Source organism: Aquarana catesbeiana, linkage group LG13 (genome assembly GCF_042186555.1).
Source record: "Aquarana catesbeiana isolate 2022-GZ linkage group LG13, ASM4218655v1, whole genome shotgun sequence".
NCBI classification, from domain to species: Eukaryota; Metazoa; Chordata; class Amphibia; order Anura; family Ranidae; genus Aquarana; species Aquarana catesbeiana.
In genome coordinates, this window is record NC_133336.1 from 93,710,695 (window position 1) to 93,719,158 (window position 8,464).

Sequence of the window (8,464 nt, forward strand, 5' to 3'; positions counted from 1 at the left end):
TATTATAGAAACACTTTGTGAACTAGGTGTTAAAATTGCCAGGGAAAAACTCAGACTCTACCCCCAGAAAAGCTGCTGAGATGTTTTGAGATTTCTCTGCACACCTGAAGATGACACACCTCGCTCACCCAGCACTTATTGACACACCTTGTGATATTTCAAAGCATATATTAGGCCAAGCATAGTCTAAAAGAAGAGAGAGGATTAGCAAGTGTACTTATACAAACATTAAATAGGATAATAACATTACTCTGAGAGATATGATTAAACACTTGCAATATTCTGACTAACAATAATTAACAAAACTGAATTGCATTTACCTAGCAACGGTATACAAAGATATTCCTAACTTGTTATATCAATCCCAGTTTTATCCCAATAGCCAATGGTTGATGAAAAAAGTTGGCTGGCAAAGTTGGGGCCCTTGAAAAAAGCACATCCGTTCCCAGCAGGCAACAGATGAACTTGTACAATGTTACTCTCTTACCAGACCCAGTGTGCCCTCCTCTGGGTCTCTGGTCATGTGCTCTTATTCAGTAAATGTCAAGTTCAAGTCACACAGGGATAAAAGTTGCTGTGATTTCTCTCTTTCAGCCCAGCTGAGATGGTCCCTCTTCTGTTTCCTTACAAGCAGAAAGGGTGCTCTCTAGTACAGTCTGATCACAGCAGGCTTCTAAATCACACCTCACATCCTTCAACGGAAAAAGTTCCCAGTCTCTGAGTCGAGGTTCTGCGCAATGAGCAGTCTCTTTGCTTCTCTTACCCGATTGTGGACACCTAAGAAAGAGTTCCATTCAGTCAATAGCCCGTTCTCTCTCTGACTCCCTGCTAGCTTTAATATTGTCCCCTCATTTCCTCTCAGCAGCCTGCACACCCCTCTTGCTTTATTGCATCAACCAATCACCATCTTTTAGGATTGGTCCGGACCTCAGTCAAGATGGATGCCTCCTGCACTGGAGACACTCCATAGATAAGCATTGCAAAGTGGTCTCCTTAAAGATGACTGCTGAACTTCTGCATTAATGAATATCCAGGTTAACCCTGTCCACACTGCAGAAGGATATTACAGCAGCAACAAAGAAAGGAGTTCAATAATAGTGTAGTCTAAAGAAATAGGGGATTGGCGCTGTTCACTGATAGAGAATGATAATGAATAAATCAATAAACTATACAAACTGCTAACAAAAGGAAAACATAACCCCTCAATGTTGGGTGGATAAAACGTGTAACACAATGTAAATAATTGTTAAAAAATGGATATATGTGCTAAGAATGGTCAAAGGATGTGCAGAATACCTAAGTTGCAAAAGTTGTTATCACAAAATAAAATTGGTAAATAAAACACCAAGCATTAACAAAGGTGAATGATCAATCAGGTGTATATAAAAAAAAAAAAAAATGTATGTGTGCAATGAAAGATATGAGTGGATATACCTAAAAAAGAGGGCAAAACACCGTGTTGCCCACTGGAAATAAATATGTGTACTGGTAAAGCTGAATCGTGTTGGAAAATTTATATGTGAAAAAATGTAAGAATATATATAAAAAATGTGGAAATATGTATAATAATCGGCATGTGATGTGCAGACAATCTAAGTGCACAAAAAACAAAAAGGTGAAAAAACCAAAAAGAAAATGAGAGTCCAAGCAACCAGATCAATTATTAAAAAATATATAAAAAGTTATTATATCCGTGAATAAAAAACAGTTCTTATGCAGCCAGCTGATATATCTTCAAAGGTTGTGGATAGGTCTGTCCCAATGAGTATATGTTGTCCCGTGTGGAGTCCCCTCTAGTGCCCCCACTCACCAGAGTGCCCAACCCCTGCAGGGGTAATGAGCATGTAGATGATCCGATGATCCAAGCGGTTGGTGTCCCCTGTTGGTGTTAATGCTTGGTGTTTTATTTACCAATTTTATTTTGTGATAACAACTTTTGCAACTTAGGTATTCTGCACATCCTTTGACCATTCTTAGCACATATATCCATTTTTTAACAATTATTTACATTGTGTTACACGTTTTATCCACCCAACATTGAGGGGTTATGTTTTCCTTTTGTTAGCAGTTTGTATAGTTTATTGATTTATTCATTATCATTCTCTATCAGTGAACAGCGCCAATCCCCTATTTCTTTAGACTACACTATTATTGGATTGCACCATTGGTGCTTTCTCTTTTAGGGGGGCTGCAGTTCGGTTATAAGCCCGTCCTAAGCGCGGAACACCATTATATACAAAGAAAGGAGTTCCACAGCAGTTAGCTACAGTCCAGGTTACATTTGTATAATGTTTTTTAACTGAAATTAAAGGTATGCAATATATTAGATTACTGTGGGAACAATAATTGTGAACAGAATAAATTGACAGAGGGGTATTGGTTACATCGCAATAAAAATTTGAAAATACATCACAGTGTCTTGGCTTCTATTTATTACATTCAAACCTCAGTTAACTTATCTCAGATTTTCCACTAGATGGTAATTCAAGTAATCCTAGAGAGTGAGACATAGAATAAGAAGAGAAACAGAAGAAATGTTGGGGAATTATAATTAGGGATGGGCCGAACACCCCCAGTTCGGTTGGCGCAAGAACACCTCGAACAGGCAAAAAGTTCTAGGGATCATGCGAACCATATTAGTCTATGAGACACGAACATGAAAAATCAAACGTCCTCATTTTAAAGGCTTATATGCAAGTTATTGCTATAAAAAGAGTATGGGGACCCGGGTACTGCCCTAGGGGACATGTATCAATGCAAAAAAAAGTTTTTAAAACGATTATTTTTTCAGGAGCAGTGATTTTAATGATGCTTAAAGTGAAACAATAAGAATTAAATATCCCTTTAAACATCGTGCCTGGGGGGTCCCCTTGGTCTGCCTGTAAAGTGGTGCATCTGTGGAATGTATAGACTATGCCACAGCAATAATGACATTTCTAAAGGAAAAAATGTCAGTCAAACTTGCTCGCGGCTTGCGGCAATATAGATGAAAAATCAATGGAAAAAAACGGCATAGGGTCTCCCCCCAGTCCTTCGGGCCTGGTATGGATTTTAAGGGGAACTCCACGCCAAAATGTTAAAAAAATTGGCGTGGGGTCCTCCCCAAAATCCAAACTAGACCCTTATCCGAGCAAGCAACCTGGCAGGTCAGGATATGGTAGGGGCGAGCCAGCGCCCCCCCCTCCTGAACCATACCAGGCCGCTTGCCCTCAACATGGGAAGGGTGCTTTGGGGTGCCCCCCAAAGCACCTTGTCTGCATGTTGATGGGGACAAGGGCCTCTTCCCGTCAACCCTGGCCGGTGATTGTCGGGGTCTGCGGGTGGGGGGCTTATTGAAATTTGGAAGCTCCCTTTAACAAGGGGGCCCCCAGATCCCGCCCCCCCATGTGAATGGGTAGGGGTACATTGTACCCCTACCCATTCACCAAAAAAAGTGTCAAAAAGTAAAAACCACAAGAGACAATTTTTGACAATTTCTTTATTTAAAAAAAAATTCCTGCAGTGTACATCCATCGTCAATTATGACGCCCAACGGATCTGGAAAAGTGAAAAAAACGCCGCCTCCGGGGGAAGGCTCCTGCCAACTGCTGTCTTTTTGGCTTTGACAGCTCTTATATAGGCAAGGGCAGGGCCACCCACTGACATAGAAGAAGACTCCACCCCCTTCTGACATCACATGACATCTGAAGGGGCGGGGTCACTTGGTTATGTCACCGGGTAGCCCCACCCTTGCCTTTATAACAGCTGTCAAAGCCAAGAGACAGCAATTGCCGGGAGGCCTCCCATCGAGGCGGAGCTTTTTTAATTTTTTCTATTTTTCAGGTCCGTCGGGTGGCGTGATTGAAGATGGATGTACATCACGGGGCACTTTTTTTTAAAATAAAGGTATTGTCAAAACTGTCTTTTGTGGTTTTTACTTTTTGACACTTTTTTGGTGAATGGGTAGGGGTACAATGTACCCGATACCCATTCACATATGGGGGGCCGGGATCTGGGGGCCTAAAGGGGGCTTCCAGATTTCGATAAGCCTCCCACCCACAGACACCGACAACCACCGGTCAGAGTTGTCGGAAAGAGGCTCTTGTCCCCATCAACATGGGAACAAGGTGCTTTTGGGGGACCCATCCTGAGGACAAATGACTTGGCATGATTCAGGAGGTGGGGCGCTCACTCATCCCCCCCCTTTCCTGGCCTGCCAGGCTGCATGCTCAGGTAAGGGTCTGGTATGGATTTTTTTTAAAATTTTGGCTTGGAGTTCCCCTTAAAACCTATGCCAGACCTAAAGGGCCTGGTAAGAATTTTGGGGGGACCCCACGCCGTTTTTTTTCTTAATTCTGTCATAGGGTACCCCTTAACCACTTCAATACAGGGCACATTCATCCCCTCCTGCCCAGACCAATTTTCATCTTTCAGTGCTCTCACACTTTGAATGACAATTACTCAGTCATGCAACACTGTACTCAACCAAAATGTTTATAATTTTTTTTCACACAAATAGAGCTTTCTTTTGGTGGTATATAATCACCACTGTTTTTTTTCTTTTTTGCGATATAAATAAAAAAAGAGCGACAATTTTGAAAAAAACACACTTTTTTAAAAATTCTATTATAACATTTTGCAAATAAGTGATTTTTGTTCAAAAATTTGGGCCAAAATTGATACTGCTACATATCTTTGGTAAAAATAACCCAAATTAGTGGATATTATTTAGTCTGTGTGAAAGTTATAGAGTCTGCAAGCCATGGTGCAAATCATAAAAATGTGATCACATCTGATGTACTGACGGCCTATCTCAATTCTTGAGGCCCTGAAACCCCAGAACAGTACAAATACCCCCAAATGACCCCTTTTTTGGAAAGTAGACAGTCCAAGGAATATTTAGTAAGAGGCATAGTGAGTTTTTGAAGGTTGTAATTTTCACACAATTTTTGTGAAAATTAAGAAAATAAATTTTTTACACAAAATTGTCATATTAACAATTTTTTTTCTCACACGGCATATGTATACTTCCAATTACACTCCAAAATACATTCTGCTACTTGTCCCAAGTATGGCCATACCACATGTGTGAGAGTTTTACACTGCCTGGCTACATAGAGAGGCCCAACATGCAGAGAGCACCAACAGGCATTCTAGGAGCATAAATTACACATCAAATATCATTCCTATCTATTACATTTTTGAAGGTCCTTGAGCACCGATGTAGTTACCCACAAAATAACCCTATTTTGGAAAGAAAACACCCCAACGTATATTCTATGAGGCATGGGCTGCAGATAGGTAGTCGGGTACTCTGATGGGCTGCAGGAGGGATTTATGATGCGCCGGTAGGGAAGTGGTTAAAATCCATACCAGACCCAAAGGGTCCCCCCACACCGTTTTTTCTCCATTTTTTAAATTTGCATTCTTTTTTGTACATTCAATTTTTTTAAATTGAGCTCTCAGCGGGCAAGCCTTAACAACCTATTGACTGTGCACTCAGCAGGCAAACATCCCACTATGTGCCCAGAAAGTTCAAGTGTTAGGCGGGTACCTGAATGGGTGATGTTCAGGCCAAACTTATGCTCAGCCCAAACCGTTTGCCCATCTTAAGTGGTGCCTGAACACTGTAACCCCTCACAGTTACTCTTGTTGGGTGCAGGAATAAAAAAAAAAAACATTTGAAATTACATGCATCTGTCAAACAGGTGCCAAAAAAACTAGGCCTTGGGTGTTGGTGGTTCCTGAACACTAACCCCTCCCAGTTACTCTTGTTGGGAGCAGGAACTGCTGTTAAAATTTAGAAAACAAAAAATTTAATTGCATGCATCTCTCAAACAGGTGCAGAAAAAATTGGGCCTTGGGTGTCAGTGGTGCCTGAACACTGTAACCCCTCACAGTTACTCTTGGGCGCAGGGTGCCCTAAAAAAAAAACTAGAAAACAAAAATTAAACTAAGGGGATGAAACTAAGGGGAAAGTAATACTGGGAATATGCTATAGGCCCCCTAACCTGAGGGAGGAGGGGGAGACGGACCTCCTATCACAATTTAGATTAGCGGCCAGGATGGGAAGTGTCATCATAATGGGGGACATCTTGAAAAAAATTCCCAGTCGGGTTTTAAAGCAGCAATTGAGAGTCAAAAAAAGAGATTTGTAAAAAAATAAGTACTTTTGTTATCAAAAAACAATAGGACAATACTATACAAAAGTTAAAACATGTGCTCTGGTATACACTGTGCAAGACTATAGGATTGGGAAAAGGGGAAAAAAGGTTGACAATACCAAATAGAATATAAAAATCAAAATTGTTATAAAATTCTTAGCTTGCAATAATTGAATTATGGTTGTACGGGATGTGCGGGAAAAAAACCCAATGCATTTTTAAGTGTTTACGGTCTTCCTCAGGGGGTTCTCATATTTCTAGGAGTACATCAAAAGACAGATTTTAGTCATATATAATATGGTGTACAATCATAATTATTTATACATCTATCATGAATGTAAGAAACGGTAGTCACATCATATTTACCCTCTCCACCAAATAGGCTTGCTTAACCAGAGACTTCTTGTTAATAAAAAAACACACACAGTGATAGCAGTTGATTTTCCCATTGATGATCCTGGAAAATCCTCACCTCCACCCCGAAGGGGGCCACCTCCGACCGTGGCGCTTACAAGTGGTCACAAATAATTGGGCACCCCAGAGGGAGAGGTGGCTGGGAACAAGCAACACCTGAAAGTCATCATAATTATTATAATTAATATATTGTATACTTTTAGGTGTATAAGGGTATGATAGCTGGACTTAAAGGGAGAATAGTTACTAAAAAGCAGCAAGCCTCCTTGAAACAAAGTGGAAAACTTGGATCCCAATGTGTTGTGTGTGTTAAAAAAACACATAAGATTCCCAAAAAGAGTGTTAGGTTAGCGTGTTCTTATATAGTAATACATTCCCGTATGTACTATAGTGAACTACATGTTATTAAAAAGTGGTCAATTCTGATTAATGCTCTGGGATAAGTATTTATATTCAAAGAAACAATATGTGAAGGAATACATGATATTAGGTGTCATTGAATAATTAATAGACTGTATTCATTAAAATATTAGTTGATAGGTGTGAGATGGGAGTGAAATAAATGTGAAATGCAAAAAATAGTGAACTGAATAAAAATTATATAAAAAATATATGAGAATTGTAAAAATTGTGTAATAAAGTGACTAAAAATAATGAATAATGGTCAATATGGTGAAAAAGGTGTGCCATTAATGAAACTGGTGATCAAAAAGAGGAAGAATAAATCAACAGCGTAGTGATACAACAGTGAATAAGTGAGGCGTGTGCACTAAAAGAAATCAAAGTGCTGATAAGTAGGGATGAGCCGAACGAATAAATTCGTTCGAACACGCGAACACCGGTAAAGTCTATGGGACATGAACATGAATAATCAAAAGTGCTAATTTTAAAGGCTTATATGCAAGTTATTGTCATAAAAAGTGTTTGGGGACCTGGGTCCTGCCCCAGGGGACATGGATCAATGCAAAAAAAAGTTTTAAAAATGCCTGTTTTTTCGGGAGCAGTGATTTTAATAATGCTTAAAGTGAAACAATAAAAGTGTAATATCCCTTTAAATTTCGTACCTGGGGGGTGTCTATAGTATGCCTGTAAAGGGGCGCATGTTTCCCATGTTTAGAACAGTCTGACAGCAAAATGACATTTCAAAGGAAAAAAAGTCATTTAAAACTACTCGCGGGTATTAATGCATTGCCGGTCCGACAATACACATAGAAGTTCATTGATAAAAACGGCATGGGAATTCCCCACAGGGGAAAAAAATGACGTGGGGGTCCCCCTAAATTCCATACCAGGCCCTTCAGGTCTGGTATGGATATTAAGGGGAACGCCAGCCAAATTTTTTTTTTTTAAATGGCGTGGGGTCCCCCTAAAAATCCATACCAGACCCTTATCCGAGCACGCAACCTGGCAGGCCGCAGGAAAAGAGGGGGGATGTGAGATCGGCCCCCCCCCCTGACCCGTACCAGACCACATGCCCTCAACATTGGGAGGGTGCTTTGGGGTAGCCCCCCAAAACACCTTGTCCCCATGTTGATGAGGACAAGGGCCTCATCCCCACAACCCTGGCCGGTGGTTGTGGGGGTCTGCGGGCGGGGGCTTATCGGAAGGGGACCCCCAGATCCCGTCCCTCCCCCCTGTGTGAAATGGTAAGGGGGTACAAAAGTACCCCTGCCATTTCACTAAAAAACTGTCAAAAATGTTAAAAATGACAAGAGACAGTTTTTGACAATTCCTTTATTTAAATGCTTCTTCTTTCTTCTTTCTTCTATCTCCCTTCGGTTTCTTCCTCCATCTTCTTCTTCTTCTGGCTCTTCTGGTTCTTCTGGTTCTTCCTTCGGTGTTCTCGTCCGGCATCTTCCTCCGCGGTGTCGGCGTCTTCTTCCCTTCTTCTCCTCGGGCCGCTCCGC